Source organism: Gobio gobio (genome assembly GCF_949357685.1).
Source record: "Gobio gobio genome assembly, chromosome: 5".
Taxonomy (NCBI): Eukaryota; Metazoa; Chordata; class Actinopteri; order Cypriniformes; family Gobionidae; genus Gobio; species Gobio gobio.
Window position 1 is genome coordinate 30,656,781 of NC_137101.1, and position 21,061 is coordinate 30,677,841.

Consider the following 21,061-nt stretch of genomic DNA (forward strand, 5'->3'; position numbering starts at 1 on the left):
ATATTTGACCTACTGAACAAATTTTTGTCCCAAAGGTCAAAAAGTCACTCATTGACTTCCCTTCTGATTCCAATAAGTAGCTTACAGGTCTAAAAATGGTTTGGATTTTTTTTTTTTTATATTATGGTTGTACAAGAAGTCCATATTTGACCTACTGAACAAATTTTTTTTCCAAAGGTCAAAAATTCACTCATTGACTTCCCTTCTGATTCCAATAAGTAGCTTACAGGTCTAAAAAAGGTTTGATTGTTTTTGTTTTGTTTTCTTTACATATTATGGCTGTACAAGAAGTCCATATTTGACCTACTGAAATTTTTTTTTTCCAAAGGTCAAAAAGTCACTCATTAACTTTCCATCTGGTTCCAATAAGTAGCTAAAATGTCTACAAAAGGTTTAAATTTGTTTTGTGTTTTTTTTTTACATATTATGGCTGTACAGAAGTCCATATTTGACCTACTGAACACATTTTTGTCCCAAAGGTCAAAAAGTTACTTATTGACTTTCCTTCTGGTTCCAATAAGTAGCTAAAAGGTCTACAAAAGGTTTAAATTTGTTTTGTGTTTTCTTTAACATATTATGGCTGTACAAAGTCCATATTTGACCTACTGAACAAATTTTTGTCCCAAAGGTCAAATAGTCACTCTTTGACTTCCCTTCTGATTCCAATATGTAGCTTACAGGTCTAAAAATGGTTTGATTGTTTTTGTTTTGTTTTCTTTACATATTATGGCTGTACAAGAAGTCCATATTTGACCTACTGAAAATTTTTTTTTCCAAAGGTCAAAAAGTCACTCATTAACTTTCCATCTGGTTCCAATAAGTAGCTAAAATGTCTACAAAAGGTTTAAATTTGTTTTGTGTTTTTTTTTACATATTATGGCTGTACAGAAGTCCATATTTGACCTACTGAACACATTTTTGTCCCAAAGGTCAAAAAGTTACTTATTGACTTTCCTTCTGGTTCCAATAAGTAGCTAAAAGGTCTACAAAAGGTTTAAATTTGTTTTGTGTTTTCTTTAACATATTATGGCTGTACAAAGTCCATATTTGACCTACTGAACAAATTTTTGTCCCAAAGGTCAAATAGTCACTCTTTGACTTCCCTTCTGATTCCAATATGTAGCTAAAAGGTCTAAAAATGGTTTGGAATTTTTTTTTTTTTTTTTTTTTTTTTTTTTACATATTATGGCTGTACAAGAAGTCCATATTTGACCTACTTAACACATTTTTTTTCGAAAGGTCAAAAAGTCACCCATTGACTTTCCTTCTGGTTACAATAAGTAGCTAAAAGGTCTACAAAAGGTTAAAAGTTTTTTTTTTTTTTTTTTTTTTTTTACATATTATGGCTGTACAAAGTCCATATGTGACCTACTGAAAAAAAATTTGTCCCAAAGGTCAAAAAGTCACTCATTGACTTCCCTTCTGATTCCAATAATTAGCTTACAGGTCTAAAAATGGTTTGGATTTTTTTTTTTTTTTTTTACATATTATGGCTGTACAAAGTCCATATTTGATCTACTGAACAAATTTTTGTCCCAAAGGTCAAAAAGTCACTCATTGACATCCCTTCTAATTCCAATAAGTAGCTTACAGGTCTAAAAAAGGTTTGTTTGTTTTTGTTTTTTTTCCTTTACATATTATGGCTGTAAAAGAAGTCCATATTTGACCTACTGAACAATTTTTTTTTCCAAAGGTCAAAAAGTCACTCATTAACTTTCCATCTGGTTCCAATAAGTAGCTAAAAGGTCTACAAAAGGTTATATTTTTATTTATTTAAAAAAAATTTTTTTTTATACATATTATGGCTGTACAATAAGTCCATATTTGACCTACTGAACAAATTTTTCTCCCAAAGATCAAAAAGTAACTTATTGACTTTCCTTCTGGTTCCAATTAGTAGCTAAAAGGTCTAAAAAAGGTTTACATTTTTTTTTTTTTTTTTTTTTTTTACATATTATGGCTGTACAGAAGTCCATATTTGACCTACCGAATACATTTTTGTCCCAAAGGTCAAAAAGTCACTTATTGACTTTCCTTCTGGTTCCAATAAGTAGCTAAAAGGTCTACAAAAGGTTAAATGTTTTTTTTTTTTTTTTTTTTTTGTACATATTATGGCTGCACAGAAGTCCATATTTGACCTACTGAACAAATTTTTGTCCCAAAGGTCAAAAAGTCACTTATTGACTTTCCTTCTGGTTCCAATAAGTAGCTAAAAGGTCTACAAAAGGTTTAAATTTTATTTATTTTTTTACATATTATGGCTGCACAGAAGTCCATATTTGATCTACTGAACAAATTTTTGTCCCAAAGGTCAAAAAGTCACTCATTGACTTCCCTTCTGATTCCAATATGTAGCTTACAGGTCTAAAAATGGTTTGGATTTTTTTTTTTTTTTTTTTTTTAACATATTATGGCTGTACAAAGTCCATATGTGACCTACTGAACAAATTTTTGTCCCAAAGGTCAAAAAGTCACTCATTGACTTCCCTTCTGATTCCAATAAGTAGCTGACAGATCTAAAAAAGGTTTGGAATTTTTTTTTTTTTTTTTTTTTTTTTTTTTTTACATATTATGGCTGCACAGAAGTCCATATTTGACCTACTGAACACATTTTTGTCCCAAAGGTCAAAAACTCACTCATTGACTTTCCTTCTGGTCCCAATTAGTAGCTAAAAGGTCTACAAAAGGTTTAATTATTTTTTTTATTATTATTTTTTTTTTACATATTATGGCTGTACAGAAGTCCATATTTGACCTACTGAACAAATTTTTTTCCCAAAGGTCAAAAACTCACTCATTGACTTTCCTTCTGGTCCCAATTAGTAGCTAAAAGGTCTACAAAAGGTTTAAATGTATTTATTTATTTATTTATTTTTTACATATTATGGCTGTACAGAAGTCCATATTTGAACTACTGAATACATTTTTGTCCCAAAGGTCAAAAAGTCACTCATTGACTTTCCTTCTGATTCCAATAACTAGCTTACAGGTCTAAAAATGGTTTGGATTTTTTTTTTTTTTTTTTTTACATATTATGGCTGTACAAAGTCCATATTTGATCTACTGAACAAATTTTTGTCCCAAAGGTCAAAAAGTCACTCATTGACATCCCTTCTAATTCCAATAAGTAGCTTACAGGTCTAAAAAAGGTTTGTTTGTTTTTGGTTTTTTTTCTTTACATATTATGGCTGTAAAAGAAGTCCATATTTGACCTACTGAACAATTTTTTTTTCCAAAGGTCAAAAAGTCACTCATTAACTTTCCATCTGGTTCCAATAAGTAGCTAAAAGGTCTACAAAAGGTTACATTTTTATTTATTTAAAAAAAAAATTTTTTATACATATTATGGCTGTACAAGAAGTCCATATTTGACCTACTGAACAAATTTTTCTCCCAAAGATCAAAAAGTAACTTATTGACTTTCCTTCTGGTTCCAATTAGTAGCTAAAAGGTCTAAAAAAGGTTTACATTTTTTTTTTTTTTTTTTTTTTTTTACATATTATGGCTGTACAGAAGTCCATATTTGACCTACCGAATAAATTTTTGTCCCAAAGGTCAAAAAGGCACTTATTGACTTTCCTTCTGGTTCCAATAAGTAGCTAAAAGGTCTACAAAAGGTTAAATGTGTTTTTTTTTTTTTTTTTTTTGTACATATTATGGCTGCACAGAAGTCCATATTTGACCTACTGAACAAATTTTTGTCCCAAAGGTCAAAAAGTCACTTATTGACTTTCCTTCTGGTTCCAATAAGTAGCTAAAAGGTCTACAAAAGGTTTAAATTTTATTTATTTTTTTACATATTATGGCTGCACAGAAGTCCATATTTGATCTACTGAACAAATTTTTGTCCCAAAGGTCAAAAAGTCACTCATTGACTTCCCTTCTGATTCCAATATGTAGCTTACAGGTCTAAAAATGGTTTGGATTTTTTTTTTTTTTTTTTTTTTTTTTACATATTATGGCTGTACAAAGTCCATATGTGACCTACTGAACAAATTTTTGTCCCAAAGGTCAAAAAGTCACTCATTGACTTCCCTTCTGATTCCAATAAGTAGCTGACAGATCTAAAAAAGGTTTGGAATTTTTTTTTTTTTTTTACATATTATGGCTGCACAGAAGTCCATATTTGACCTACTGAACACATTTTTGTCCCAAAGGTCAAAAACTCACTCATTGACTTTCCTTCTGGTCCCAATTAGTAGCTAAAAGGTCTACAAAAGGTTTAATTATTTTTTTTATTATTTTTTTTTTTTTACATATTATGGCTGTACAGAAGTCCATATTTGACCTACTGAACAAATTTTTTTCCCAAAGGTCAAAAACTCACTCATTGACTTTCCTTCTGGTCCCAATTAGTAGCTAAAAGGTCTACAAAAGGTTTAAATGTATTTATTTATTTATTTATTTTTTACATATTATGGCTGTACAGAAGTCCATATTTGAACTACTGAATACATTTTTGTCCCAAAGGTCAAAAAGTCACTCATTGACTTTCCTTCTGGTACCAATAAGTTGCTAAAAGGTGTACAAAAGGTAACTTTTTTTTTTTTTTTTTTTTTTTTTTTACATATTATGGCTGTACAAAGTCCATATTTGACCTACTGAACATGTTTTTGGACTAAGAGTCCATAAACACTAATTCACTATACATACTCATTGACTTCCATTCTGATTCCAATTAGTAGTTAAAAGGTCCACATTTTTTTATACATCTTTTGGCTTTACAGAAGTCCATATTTGACCCAAAGAACATGTTTTAGGCCTAATAGTCCTTAAACACTAATTTACTATACATACTCATTGACTTCCCTTCTTATTCCCTTTACTAGCCAACATTTCCACAAAAATGTTTGACATGTTATGGCTGTACAGAAGTTCATATTTGACCTACTGAACGAATTTTTGTCCCAAAGGTCAAAAAGTCACTCATTGACTTCACTTCTTATTCCAATAAGTAGCTTACAGGTCTAAAAAAGGTTTGTTTTTTTGTGTTTTTTTCTTTACATATTATGGCTGTACAAGAAGTCCATATTTGACCTGCTGAAGAATTTTTTTTTCCAAAGGTCAAAAAGTCACTCATTAACTTTCCTTCTGGTTCCAATAAGTAGCCAAAAGGTCTACAAAAGGTTAAATTTTTTTTATTTTTTTTATTTTTTTTTTAAATACATATTATGGCTGTACAAAAAGTCCATATTTGACCTACTGAACAATTTTTTTTCCCAAAGGTCAAAAAGTCACTCATTGACTTTTCTTCTGGTTCCAATAAGTAGCTTACAGGTCTAAAATTGGTATGGATTTTTTATTATTATTTTTTTTTATTTTTTTTTTTACATATTATGGCTGTACAAGAAGTCCATATTTGACCTACTGAACACATTTTTTTCCCAAAGTTTAAAAAGTCACTCATTGACTTTCCTTCTGGATCCAATTAGTTGCTAAAAGGTCTACAAAAGGTTTGATTTTTTCTTTTCTTTTACATATTATGGCTGTACAAAGTCCATATTTGACCTACTGAACAAATTTTTGTCCCAAAGGTCAAAAAGTCACTCATTGACTTCCCTTCTGATTCCAATAAGTAGCTTACAGGTCTAAAAATGGTTTAGATTTTTTTTTTTTTTTTTATATTATGGTTGTACAAGAAGTCCATATTTGACCTACTGAACAAATTTTTTTTCCAAAGGTCAAAAATTCACTCATTGACTTCCCTTCTGATTCCAATAAGTAGCTTACAGGTCTAAAAAAGGTTTGATTGTTTTTGGTTTTTTTTCTTTACATATTATGGCTGTACAAGAAGTCCATATTTGACCTACTGAACATTTTTTTTTCCAAAGGTCAAAAAGTCACTCATTAACTTTCCATCTGGTTCCAATAAGTAGCTAAAATGTCTACAAAAGGTTTAAATTTGTTTTGTGTTTTTTTTACATATTATGGCTGTACAGAAGTCCATATTTGACCTACTGAACACATTTTTGTCCCAAAGGTCAAAAAGTTACTTATTGACTTTCCTTCTGGTTCCAATAAGTAGCTAAAAGGTCTACAAAAGGTTTAAATTTGTTTTGTGTTTTCTTTTACATATTATGGCTGTACAAAGTCCATATTTGACCTACTGAACAAATTTTTGTCCCAAAGGTCAAATAGTTGCTCTTTGACTTCCCTTCTGATTCCAATATGTAGCTTACAGGTCTAAAAATGGTTTGGAATTTTTTTATTTTTTTATTTTTTTTTTTTTATACATATTATGGCTGTACAAGAAGTCCATATTTGACCTACTTAACACATTTTTTTTCGAAAGGTCAAAAAGTCACCCATTGACTTTCCTTCTGGTTACAATAAGTAGCCAAAAGGTCTACAAAAGGTTAAATTTTTTTTATGTTTTTTATTTATTTTTTAAATACATATTATGGCTGCACAGAAGTCCATATTTGACCTACTGAACAAATTTTTGTCCCAAAGGTCAAAAAGTCACTTATTGACTTTCCTTCTGGTTCCAATAAGTAGCTAAAAGGTCTACAAAAGGTTTAAATTTTATTTATTTTTTTACATATTATGGCTGCACAGAAGTCCATATTTGATCTACTGAACAAATTTTTGTCCCAAAGGTCAAAAAGTCACTCATTGACTTCCCTTCTGATTCCAATATGTAGCTTACAGGTCTAAAAATGGTTTGGATGTTTTTTTTTTTTTTTTTTTTTTTTACATATTATGGCTGTACAAAGTCCATATGTGACCTACTGAACAAATTTTTGTCCCAAAGGTCAAAAAGTCACTCATTGACTTCCCTTCTGATTCCAATAAGTAGCTGACAGGTCTAAAATTGGTATGGATTTTTTATTATTATTTTTTTTTATTTTTTTTTTTTACATATTATGGCTGTACAAGAAGTCCATATTTGACCTACTGAACACATTTTTTTCCCAAAGTTTAAAAAGTCACTCATTGACTTTCCTTCTGGATCCAATTAGTTGCTAAAAGGTCTACAAAAGGTTTGATTTTTTCTTTTCTTTTACATATTATGGCTGTACAAAGTCCATATTTGACCTACTGAACAAATTTTTGTCCCAAAGGTCAAAAAGTCACTCATTGACTTCCCTTCTGATTCCAATAAGTAGCTTACAGGTCTAAAAATGGTTTAGATTTTTTTTTTTTTTTTTATATTATGGTTGTACAAGAAGTCCATATTTGACCTACTGAACAAATTTTTTTTCCAAAGGTCAAAAATTCACTCATTGACTTCCCTTCTGATTCCAATAAGTAGCTTACAGGTCTAAAAAAGGTTTGATTGTTTTTGGTTTTTTTTCTTTACATATTATGGCTGTACAAGAAGTCCATATTTGACCTACTGAACATTTTTTTTTCCAAAGGTCAAAAAGTCACTCATTAACTTTCCATCTGGTTCCAATAAGTAGCTAAAATGTCTACAAAAGGTTTAAATTTGTTTTGTGTTTTTTTTACATATTATGGCTGTACAGAAGTCCATATTTGACCTACTGAACACATTTTTGTCCCAAAGGTCAAAAAGTTACTTATTGACTTTCCTTCTGGTTCCAATAAGTAGCTAAAAGGTCTACAAAAGGTTTAAATTTGTTTTGTGTTTTCTTTTACATATTATGGCTGTACAAAGTCCATATTTGACCTACTGAACAAATTTTTGTCCCAAAGGTCAAATAGTTGCTCTTTGACTTCCCTTCTGATTCCAATATGTAGCTTACAGGTCTAAAAATGGTTTGGAATTTTTTTATTTTTTTTTTTTTTTTTTTTTATACATATTATGGCTGTACAAGAAGTCCATATTTGACCTACTTAACACATTTTTTTTCGAAAGGTCAAAAAGTCACCCATTGACTTTCCTTCTGGTTACAATAAGTAGCCAAAAGGTCTACAAAAGGTTAAATTTTTTTTATTTTTTTTATTTATTTTTTAAATACATATTATGGCTGCACAGAAGTCCATATTTGACCTACTGAACAAATTTTTGTCCCAAAGGTCAAAAAGTCACTTATTGACTTTCCTTCTGGTTCCAATAAGTAGCTAAAAGGTCTACAAAAGGTTTAAATTTTATTTATTTTTTTACATATTATGGCTGCACAGAAGTCCATATTTGATCTACTGAACAAATTTTTGTCCCAAAGGTCAAAAAGTCACTCATTGACTTCCCTTCTGATTCCAATATGTAGCTTACAGGTCTAAAAATGGTTTGGATGTTTTTTTTTTTTTTTTTTTTTTTTTACATATTATGGCTGTACAAAGTCCATATGTGACCTACTGAACAAATTTTTGTCCCAAAGGTCAAAAAGTCACTCATTGACTTCCCTTCTGATTCCAATAAGTAGCTGACAGATCTAAAAAAGGTTTGGATTTTTTTTTTTTTTTTTACATATTATGGCTGCACAGAAGTCCATATTTGACCTACTGAACACATTTTTGTCCCAAAGGTCAAAAACTCACTCATTGACTTTCCTTCTGGTCCCAATTAGTAGCTAAAAGGTCTACAAAAGGTTTAATTATTTTTTTAATTATTTTTTTTTTTTTTACATATTATGGCTGTACAGAAGTCCATATTTGACCTACTGAACAAATTTTTTTCCCAAAGGTCAAAAACTCACTCATTGACTTTCCTTCTGGTCCCAATTAGTAGCTAAAAGGTCTACAAAAGGTTTAAATGTATTTATTTATTTATTTATTTTTTACATATTATGGCTGTACAGAAGTCCATATTTGAACTACTGAATACATTTTTGTCCCAAAGGTCAAAAAGTCACTCATTGACTTTCCTTCTGGTACCAATAAGTTGCTAAAAGGTGTACAAAAGGTAACTTTTTTTTTTTTTTTTTTTTTTTTTTTTTACATATTATGGCTGTACAAAGTCCATATTTGACCTACTGAACATGTTTTTGGACTAAGAGTCCATAAACACTAATTCACTATACATACTCATTGACTTCCATTCTGATTCCAATTAGTAGTTAAAAGGTCCACATTTTTTTATACATCTTTTGGCTTTACAGAAGTCCATATTTGACCCAAAGAACATGTTTTAGGCCTAATAGTCCTTAAACACTAATTTACTATACATACTCATTGACTTCCCTTCTTATTCCCTTTACTAGCCAACATTTCCACAAAAATGTTTGACATGTTATGGCTGTACAGAAGTTCATATTTGACCTACTGAACGAATTTTTGTCCCAAAGGTCAAAAAGTCACTCATTGACTTCACTTCTTATTCCAGTAAGTAGCTTACAGGTCTAAAAAAGGTTTGTTTTTTTGTGTTTTTTTCTTTACATATTATGGCTGTACAAGAAGTCCATATTTGACCTGCTGAAGAATTTTTTTTTCCAAAGGTCAAAAAGTCACTCATTAACTTTCCTTCTGGTTCCAATAAGTAGCCAAAAGGTCTACAAAAGGTTAAATTTTTTTTATTTTTTTTATTTTTTTTTTAAATACATATTATGGCTGTACAAAAAGTCCATATTTGACCTACTGAACAATTTTTTTTCCCAAAGGTCAAAAAGTCACTCATTGACTTTTCTTCTGGTTCCAATAAGTAGCTTACAGGTCTAAAATTGGTATGGATTTTTTATAATTTTTTTTTTTTTTTTTTTTTTTTACATATTATGGCTGTACAAGAAGTCCATATTTGACCTACTGAACACATTTTTTTCCCAAAGTTTAAAAAGTCACTCATTGACTTTCCTTCTGGATCCAATTAGTTGCTAAAAGGTCTACAAAAGGTTTGATTTTTTTTTTCTTTTACATATTATGGCTGTACAAAGTCCATATTTGACCTACTGAACAAATTTTTGTCCCAAAGGTCAAAAAGTCACTCATTGACTTCCCTTCTGATTCCAATAAGTAGCTTACAGGTCTAAAAATGGTTTAGATTTTTTTTTTTTTTTTTATATTATGGTTGTACAAGAAGTCCATATTTGACCTACTGAACAAATTTTTTTTCCAAAGGTCAAAAATTCACTCATTGACTTCCCTTCTGATTCCAATAAGTAGCTTACAGGTCTAAAAAAGGTTTGATTGTTTTTTTTTTTGTTTTTTTACATATTATGGCTGTACAAGAAGTCCATATTTGACCTACTGAACACATTTTTTTCCCAAAGTTTAAAAAGTCACTCATTGACTTTCCTTCTGGATCCAATTAGTTGCTAAAAGGTCTACAAAAGGTTTGATTTTTTCTTTTCTTTTACATATTATGGCTGTACAAAGTCCATATTTGACCTACTGAACAAATTTTTGTCCCAAAGGTCAAAAAGTCACTCATTGACTTCCCTTCTGATTCCAATAAGTAGCTTACAGGTCTAAAAATGGTTTAGATTTTTTTTTTTTTTTTTATATTATGGTTGTACAAGAAGTCCATATTTGACCTACTGAACAAATTTTTTTTCCAAAGGTCAAAAATTCACTCATTGACTTCCCTTCTGATTCCAATAAGTAGCTTACAGGTCTAAAAAAGGTTTGATTGTTTTTGGTTTTTTTTCTTTACATATTATGGCTGTACAAGAAGTCCATATTTGACCTACTGAACATTTTTTTTTCCAAAGGTCAAAAAGTCACTCATTAACTTTCCATCTGGTTCCAATAAGTAGCTAAAATGTCTACAAAAGGTTTAAATTTGTTTTGTGTTTTTTTTTACATATTATGGCTGTACAGAAGTCCATATTTGACCTACTGAACACATTTTTGTCCCAAAGGTCAAAAAGTTACTTATTGACTTTCCTTCTGGTTCCAATAAGTAGCTAAAAGGTCTACAAAAGGTTTAAATTTGTTTTGTGTTTTCTTTTACATATTATGGCTGTACAAAGTCCATATTTGACCTACTGAACAAATTTTTGTCCCAAAGGTCAAATAGTCGCTCTTTGACTTCCCTTCTGATTCCAATATGTAGCTTACAGGTCTAAAAATGGTTTTGAATTTTTTTTTTTTTTTTTTTTTTTTTTTTTACATATTATGGCTGTACAAGAAGTCCATATTTGACCTACTTAACACATTTTTTTTCGAAAGGTCAAAAAGTCACCCATTGACTTTCCTTCTGGTTACAATAAGTAGCCAAAAGGTCTACAAAAGGTTAAATTTTTTTTATTTTTTTTATTTATTTTTTAAATACATATTATGGCTGCACAGAAGTCCATATTTGACCTACTGAACAAATTTTTGTCCCAAAGGTCAAAAAGTCACTTATTGACTTTCCTTCTGGTTCCAATAAGTAGCTAAAAGGTCTACAAAAGATTTAAATTTTATTTATTTTTTTACATATTATGGCTGCACAGAAGTCCATATTTGATCTACTGAACAAATTTTTGTCCCAAAGGTCAAAAAGTCACTCATTGACTTCCCTTCTGATTCCAATATGTAGCTTACAGGTCTAAAAATGGTTTGGATTTTTTTTTTTTTTTTTTTTTTTTTTTTACATATTATGGCTGTACAAAGTCCATATGTGACCTACTGAACAAATTTTTGTCCCAAAGGTCAAAAAGTCACTCATTGACTTCCCTTCTGATTCCAATAAGTAGCTGACAGATCTAAAAAAGGTTTGGAATTTTTTTTTTTTTTTACATATTATGGCTGCACAGAAGTCCATATTTGACCTACTGAACACATTTTTGTCCCAAAGGTCAAAAACTCACTCATTGACTTTCCTTCTGGTCCCAATTAGTAGCTAAAAGGTCTACAAAAGGTTTAATTATTTTTTTTATTATTATTTTTTTTTTTACATATTATGGCTGTACAGAAGTCCATATTTGACCTACTGAACAAATTTTTTTCCCAAAGGTCAAAAACTCACTCATTGACTTTCCTTCTGGTCCCAATTAGTAGCTAAAAGGTCTACAAAAGGTTTAAATGTATTTATTTATTTATTTATTTTTTACATATTATGGCTGTACAGAAGTCCATATTTGAACTACTGAATACATTTTTGTCCCAAAGGTCAAAAAGTCACTCATTGACTTTCCTTCTGGTACCAATAAGTTGCTAAAAGGTGTACAAAAGGTAACTTTTTTTTTTTTTTTTTTTTTTTTTTTTACATATTATGGCTGTACAAAGTCCATATTTGACCTACTGAACATGTTTTTGGACTAAGAGTCCATAAACACTAATTCACTATACATACTCATTGACTTCCATTCTGATTCCAATTAGTAGTTAAAAGGTCCACATTTTTTTATACATCTTTTGGCTTTACAGAAGTCCATATTTGACCCAAAGAACATGTTTTAGGCCTAATAGTCCTTAAACACTAATTTACTATACATACTCATTGACTTCCCTTCTTATTCCCTTTACTAGCCAACATTTCCACAAAAATGTTTGACATGTTATGGCTGTACAGAAGTTCATATTTGACCTACCGAATACATTTTTGTCCCAAAGGTCAAAAAGTCACTTATTGACTTTCCTTCTGGTTCCAATAAGTAGCTAAAAGGTCTACAAAAGGTTAAATGTTTTTTTTTTTTTTTTTTTTTTGTACATATTATGGCTGCACAGAAGTCCATATTTGACCTACTGAACAAATTTTTGTCCCAAAGGTCAAAAAGTCACTTATTGACTTTCCTTCTGGTTCCAATAAGTAGCTAAAAGGTCTACAAAAGGTTTAAATTTTATTTATTTTTTTACATATTATGGCTGCACAGAAGTCCATATTTGATCTACTGAACAAATTTTTGTCCCAAAGGTCAAAAAGTCACTCATTGACTTCCCTTCTGATTCCAATATGTAGCTTACAGGTCTAAAAATGGTTTGGATTTTTTTTTTTTTTTTTTTTTTTTAACATATTATGGCTGTACAAAGTCCATATGTGACCTACTGAACAAATTTTTGTCCCAAAGGTCAAAAAGTCACTCATTGACTTCCCTTCTGATTCCAATAAGTAGCTGACAGATCTAAAAAAGGTTTGGAATTTTTTTTTTTTTTTTTTTTTTTTTTTTTTTTACATATTATGGCTGCACAGAAGTCCATATTTGACCTACTGAACACATTTTTGTCCCAAAGGTCAAAAACTCACTCATTGACTTTCCTTCTGGTCCCAATTAGTAGCTAAAAGGTCTACAAAAGGTTTAATTATTTTTTTTATTATTATTTTTTTTTTACATATTATGGCTGTACAGAAGTCCATATTTGACCTACTGAACAAATTTTTTTCCCAAAGGTCAAAAACTCACTCATTGACTTTCCTTCTGGTCCCAATTAGTAGCTAAAAGGTCTACAAAAGGTTTAAATGTATTTATTTATTTATTTATTTTTTACATATTATGGCTGTACAGAAGTCCATATTTGAACTACTGAATACATTTTTGTCCCAAAGGTCAAAAAGTCACTCATTGACTTTCCTTCTGATTCCAATAACTAGCTTACAGGTCTAAAAATGGTTTGGATTTTTTTTTTTTTTTTTTTACATATTATGGCTGTACAAAGTCCATATTTGATCTACTGAACAAATTTTTGTCCCAAAGGTCAAAAAGTCACTCATTGACATCCCTTCTAATTCCAATAAGTAGCTTACAGGTCTAAAAAAGGTTTGTTTGTTTTTGTTTTTTTTTCTTTACATATTATGGCTGTAAAAGAAGTCCATATTTGACCTACTGAACAATTTTTTTTTCCAAAGGTCAAAAAGTCACTCATTAACTTTCCATCTGGTTCCAATAAGTAGCTAAAAGGTCTACAAAAGGTTACATTTTTATTTATTTAAAAAAAATTTTTTTTATACATATTATGGCTGTACAAGAAGTCCATATTTGACCTACTGAACAAATTTTTCTCCCAAAGATCAAAAAGTAACTTATTGACTTTCCTTCTGGTTCCAATTAGTAGCTAAAAGGTCTAAAAAAGGTTTACATTTTTTTTTTTTTTTTTTTTTTTTTACATATTATGGCTGTACAGAAGTCCATATTTGACCTACCGAATAAATTTTTGTCCCAAAGGTCAAAAAGGCACTTATTGACTTTCCTTCTGGTTCCAATAAGTAGCTAAAAGGTCTACAAAAGGTTAAATGTGTTTTTTTTTTTTTTTTTTTGTACTTATTATGGCTGCACAGAAGTCCATATTTGACCTACTGAACAAATTTTTGTCCCAAAGGTCAAAAAGTCACTTATTGACTTTCCTTCTGGTTCCAATAAGTAGCTAAAAGGTCTACAAAAGGTTTAAATTTTATTTATTTTTTTACATATTATGGCTGCACAGAAGTCCATATTTGATCTACTGAACAAATTTTTGTCCCAAAGGTCAAAAAGTCACTCATTGACTTCCCTTCTGATTCCAATATGTAGCTTACAGGTCTAAAAATGGTTTGGATTTTTTTTTTTTTTTTTTTTTTTTTTACATATTATGGCTGTACAAAGTCCATATGTGACCTACTGAACAAATTTTTGTCCCAAAGGTCAAAAAGTCACTCATTGACTTCCCTTCTGATTCCAATAAGTAGCTGACAGATCTAAAAAAGGTTTGGAATTTTTTTTTTTTTTTTACATATTATGGCTGCACAGAAGTCCATATTTGACCTACTGAACACATTTTTGTCCCAAAGGTCAAAAACTCACTCATTGACTTTCCTTCTGGTCCCAATTAGTAGCTAAAAGGTCTACAAAAGGTTTAATTATTTTTTTTATTATTTTTTTTTTTTTACATATTATGGCTGTACAGAAGTCCATATTTGACCTACTGAACAAATTTTTTTCCCAAAGGTCAAAAACTCACTCATTGACTTTCCTTCTGGTCCCAATTAGTAGCTAAAAGGTCTACAAAAGGTTTAAATGTATTTATTTATTTATTTATTTTTTACATATTATGGCTGTACAGAAGTCCATATTTGAACTACTGAATACATTTTTGTCCCAAAGGTCAAAAAGTCACTCATTGACTTTCCTTCTGGTACCAATAAGTTGCTAAAAGGTGTACAAAAGGTAACTTTTTTTTTTTTTTTTTTTTTTTTTTTTTACATATTATGGCTGTACAAAGTCCATATTTGACCTACTGAACATGTTTTTGGACTAAGAGTCCATAAACACTAATTCACTATACATACTCATTGACTTCCATTCTGATTCCAATTAGTAGTTAAAAGGTCCACATTTTTTTATACATCTTTTGGCTTTACAGAAGTCCATATTTGACCCAAAGAACATGTTTTAGGCCTAATAGTCCTTAAACACTAATTTACTATACATACTCATTGACTTCCCTTCTTATTCCCTTTACTAGCCAACATTTCCACAAAAATGTTTGACATGTTATGGCTGTACAGAAGTTCATATTTGACCTACTGAACGAATTTTTGTCCCAAAGGTCAAAAAGTCACTCATTGACTTCACTTCTTATTCCAATAAGTAGCTTACAGGTCTAAAAAAGGTTTGTTTTTTTGTGTTTTTTTCTTTACATATTATGGCTGTACAAGAAGTCCATATTTGACCTGCTGAAGAATTTTTTTTTCCAAAGGTCAAAAAGTCACTCATTAACTTTCCTTCTGGTTCCAATAAGTAGCCAAAAGGTCTACAAAAGGTTAAATTTTTTTTATTTTTTTTTATTTTTTTTTTAAATACATATTATGGCTGTACAAAAAGTCCATATTTGACCTACTGAACAATTTTTTTTCCCAAAGGTCAAAAAGTCACTCATTGACTTTTCTTCTGGTTCCAATAAGTAGCTTACAGGTCTAAAATTGGTATGGATTTTTTATTTTTTTTTTTATTTTTTTTTTTTTTTACATATTATGGCTGTACAAGAAGTCCATATTTGACCTACTGAACACATTTTTTTCCCAAAGTTTAAAAAGTCACTCATTGACTTTCCTTCTGGATCCAATTAGTTGCTAAAAGGTCTACAAAAGGTTTGATTTTTTCTTTTCTTTTACATATTATGGCTGTACAAAGTCCATATTTGACCTACTGAACAAATTTTTGTCCCAAAGGTCAAAAAGTCACTCATTGACTTCCCTTCTGATTCCAATAAGTAGCTTACAGGTCTAAAAATGGTTTAGATTTTTTTTTTTTTTTTTATATTATGGTTGTACAAGAAGTCCATATTTGACCTACTGAACAAATTTTTTTTCCAAAGGTCAAAAATTCACTCATTGACTTCCCTTCTGATTCCAATAAGTAGCTTACAGGTCTAAAAAAGGTTTGATTGTTTTTGGGTTTTTTTCTTTACATATTATGGCTGTACAAGAAGTCCATATTTGACCTACTGAACTTTTTTTTTTCCAAAGGTCAAAAAGTCACTCATTAACTTTCCATCTGGTTCCAATAAGTAGCTAAAATGTCTACAAAAGGTTTAAATTTGTTTTGTGTTTTTTTTTACATATTATGGCTGTACAGAAGTCCATATTTGACCTACTGAACACATTTTTGTCCCAAAGGTCAAAAAGTTACTTATTGACTTTCCTTCTGGTTCCAATAAGTAGCTAAAAGGTCTACAAAAGGTTTAAATTTGTTTTGTGTTTTCTTTTACATATTATGGCTGTACAAAGTCCATATTTGACCTACTGAACAAATTTTTGTCCCAAAGGTCAAATAGTTGCTCTTTGACTTCCCTTCTGATTCCAATATGTAGCTTACAGGTCTAAAAATGGTTTGGAATTTTTTTTTATTTTTTTTTATTTTTTTTATACATATTATGGCTGTACAAGAAGTCCATATTTGACCTACTTAACACATTTTTTTTCGAAAGGTCAAAAAGTCACCCATTGACTTTCCTTCTGGTTACAATAAGTAGCCAAAAGGTCTACAAAAGGTTAAATTTTTTTTATTTTTTTTATTTATTTTTTAAATACATATTATGGCTGCACAGAAGTCCATATTTGACCTACTGAACAAATTTTTGTCCCAAAGGTCAAAAAGTCACTTATTGACTTTCCTTCTGGTTCCAATAAGTAGCTAAAAGGTCTACAAAAGGTTTAAATTTTATTTATTTTTTTACATATTATGGCTGCACAGAAGTCCATATTTGATCTACTGAACAAATTTTTGTCCCAAAGGTCAAAAAGTCACTCATTGACTTCCCTTCTGATTCCAATATGTAGCTTACAGGTCTAAAAATGGTTTGGATGTTTTTTTTTTTTTTTTTTTTTTTTACATATTATGGCTGTACAAAGTCCATATGTGACCTACTGAACAAATTTTTGTCCCAAAGGTCAAAAAGTCACTCATTGACTTCCCTTCTGATTCCAATAAGTAGCTGACAGATCTAAAAAAGGTTTGGAATTTTTTTTTTTTTTTTACATATTATGGCTGCACAGAAGTCCATATTTGACCTACTGAACACATTTTTGTCCCAAAGGTCAAAAACTCACTCATTGACTTTCCTTCTGGTCCCAATTAGTAGCTAAAAGGTCTACAAAAGGTTTAATTATTTTTTTTATTATTTTTTTTTTTTTACATATTATGGCTGTACAGAAGTCCATATTTGACCTACTGAACAAATTTTTTTCCCAAAGGTCAAAAACTCACTCATTGACTTTCCTTCTGGTCCCAATTAGTAGCTAAAAGGTCTACAAAAGGTTTAAATGTATTTATTTATTTATTTATTTTTTACATATTATGGCTGTACAGAAGTCCATATTTGAACTACTGAATACATTTTTGTCCCAAAGGTCAAAAAGTCACTCATTGACTTTCCTTCTGGTACCAATAAGTTGCTAAAAGGTGTACAAAAGGTAACTTTTTTATTTTTTTTTTTTTTTTTTTTTTACATATTATGGCTGTACAAAGTCCATATTTGACCTACTGAACATGTTTTTGGACTAAGAGTCCATAAACACTAATTCACTATACATACTCATTGACTTCCATTCTGATTCCAATTAGTAGTTAAAAGGTCCACATTTTTTTATACATCTTTTGGCTTTACAGAAGTCCATATTTGACCCAAAGAACATGTTTTAGGCCTAATAGTCCTTAAACACTAATTTACTATACATACTCATTGACTTCCCTTCTTATTCCCTTTACTAGCCAACATTTCCACAAAAATGTTTGACATGTTATGGCTGTACAGAAGTTCATATTTGACCTACTGAACGAATTTTTGTCCCAAAGGTCAAAAAGTCACTCATTGACTTCACTTCTTATTCCAGTAAGTAGCTTACAGGTCTAAAAAAGGTTTGTTTTTTTGTGTTTTTTTCTTTACATATTATGGCTGTACAAGAAGTCCATATTTGACCTGCTGAAGAATTTTTTTTTCCAAAGGTCAAAAAGTCACTCATTAACTTTCCTTCTGGTTCCAATAAGTAGCCAAAAGGTCTACAAAAGGTTAAATTTTTTTTATTTTTTTTATTTTTTTTTTAAATACATATTATGGCTGTACAAAAAGTCCATATTTGACCTACTGAACAATTTTTTTTCCCAAAGGTCAAAAAGTCACTCATTGACTTTTCTTCTGGTTCCAATAAGTAGCTTACAGGTCTAAAATTGGTATGGATTTTTTATAATTTTTTTTTTTTTTTTTTTTTTTTACATATTATGGCTGTACAAGAAGTCCATATTTGACCTACTGAACACATTTTTTTCCCAAAGTTTAAAAAGTCACTCATTGACTTTCCTTCTGGATCCAATTAGTTGCTAAAAGGTCTACAAAAGGTTTGATTTTTTTTTTCTTTTACATATTATGGCTGTACAAAGTCCATATGTGACCTACTGAACAAATTTTTGTCCCAAAGGTCAAAAAGTCACTCATTGACTTCCCTTCTGATTCCAATAAGTAGCTGACAGATCTAAAAAAGGTTTGGAATTTTTTTTTTTTTTTTACATATTATGGCTGCACAGAAGTCCATATTTGACCTACTGAACACATTTTTGTCCCAAAGGTCAAAAACTCACTCATTGACTTTCCTTCTGGTCCCAATTAGTAGCTAAAAGGTCTACAAAAGGTTTAATTATTTTTTTTATTATTTTTTTTTTTTTACATATTATGGCTGTACAGAAGTCCATATTTGACCTACTGAACAAATTTTTTTCCCAAAGGTCAAAAACTCACTCATTGACTTTCCTTCTGGTCCCAATTAGTAGCTAAAAGGTCTACAAAAGGTTTAAATGTATTTATTTATTTATTTATTTTTTACATATTATGGCTGTACAGAAGTCCATATTTGAACTACTGAATACATTTTTGTCCCAAAGGTCAAAAAGTCACTCATTGACTTTCCTTCTGGTACCAATAAGTTGCTAAAAGGTGTACAAAAGGTAACTTTTTTATTTTTTTTTTTTTTTTTTTTTTACATATTATGGCTGTACAAAGTCCATATTTGACCTACTGAACATGTTTTTGGACTAAGAGTCCATAAACACTAATTCACTATACATACTCATTGACTTCCATTCTGATTCCAATTAGTAGTTAAAAGGTCCACATTTTTTTATACATCTTTTGGCTTTACAGAAGTCCATATTTGACCCAAAGAACATGTTTTAGGCCTAATAGTCCTTAAACACTAATTTACTATACATACTCATTGACTTCCCTTCTTATTCCCTTTACTAGCCAACATTTCCACAAAAATGTTTGACATGTTATGGCTGTACAGAAGTTCATATTTGACCTACTGAACGAATTTTTGTCCCAAAGGTCAAAAAGTCACTCATTGACTTCACTTCTTATTCCAGTAAGTAGCTTACAGGTCTAAAAAAGGTTTGTTTTTTTGTGTTTTTTTCTTTACATATTATGGCTGTACAAGAAGTCCATATTTGACCTGCTGAAGAATTTTTTTTTCCAAAGGTCAAAAAGTCACTCATTAACTTTCCTTCTGGTTCCAATAAGTAGCCAAAAGGTCTACAAAAGGTTAAATTTTTTTTATTTTTTTTATTTTTTTTTTAAATACATATTATGGCTGTACAAAAAGTCCATATTTGACCTACTGAACAATTTTTTTTCCCAAAGGTCAAAAAGTCACTCATTGACTTTTCTTCTGGTTCCAATAAGTAGCTTACAGGTCTAAAATTGGTATGGATTTTTTATAATTTTTTTTTTTTTTTTTTTTTTTTACATATTATGGCTGTACAAGAAGTCCATATTTGACCTACTGAACACATTTTTTTCCCAAAGTTTAAAAAGTCACTCATTGACTTTCCTTCTGGATCCAATTAGTTGCTAAAAGGTCTACAAAAGGTTTGATTTTTTTTTTCTTTTACATATTATGGCTGTACAAAGTCCATATTTGACCTACTGAACAAATTTTTGTCCCAAAGGTCAAAAAGTCACTCATTGACTTCCCTTCTGATTCCAATAAGTAGCTTACAGGTCTAAAAATGGTTTAGATTTTTTTTTTTTTTTTTATATTATGGTTGTACAAGAAGTCCATATTTGACCTACTGAACAAATTTTTTTTCCAAAGGTCAAAAATTCACTCATTGACTTCCCTTCTGATTCCAATAAGTAGCTTACAGGTCTAAAAAAGGTTTGATTGTTTTTTTTTTTGTTTTTTTACATATTATGGCTGTACAAGAAGTCCATATTTGACCTACTGAACACATTTTTTTCCCAAAGTTTAAAAAGTCACTCATTGACTTTCCTTCTGGATCCAATTAGTTGCTAAAAGGTCTACAAAAGGTTTGATTTTTTCTTTTCTTTTACATATTATGGCTGTACAAAGTCCATATTTGACCTACTGAACAAATTTTTGTCCCAAAGGTCAAAAAGTCACTCATTGACTTCCCTTCTGATTCCAATAAGTAGCTTACAGGTCTAAAAATGGTTTAGATTTTTTTTTTTTTTTTTATATTATGGTTGTACAAGAAGTCCATATTTGACCTACTGAACAAATTTTTTTTCCAAAGGTCAAAAATTCACTCATTGACTTCCCTTCTGATTCCAATAAGTAGCTTACAGGTCTAAAAAAGGTTTGATTGTTTTTGGTTTTTTTTCTTTACATATTATGGCTGTACAAGAAGTCCATATTTGACCTACTGAACATTTTTTTTTCCAAAGGTCAAAAAGTCACTCATTAACTTTCCATCTGGTTCCAATAAGTAGCTAAAATGTCTACAAAAGGTTTAAATTTGTTTTGTGTTTTTTTTTTACATATTATGGCTGTACAGAAGTCCATATTTGACCTACTGAACACATTTTTGTC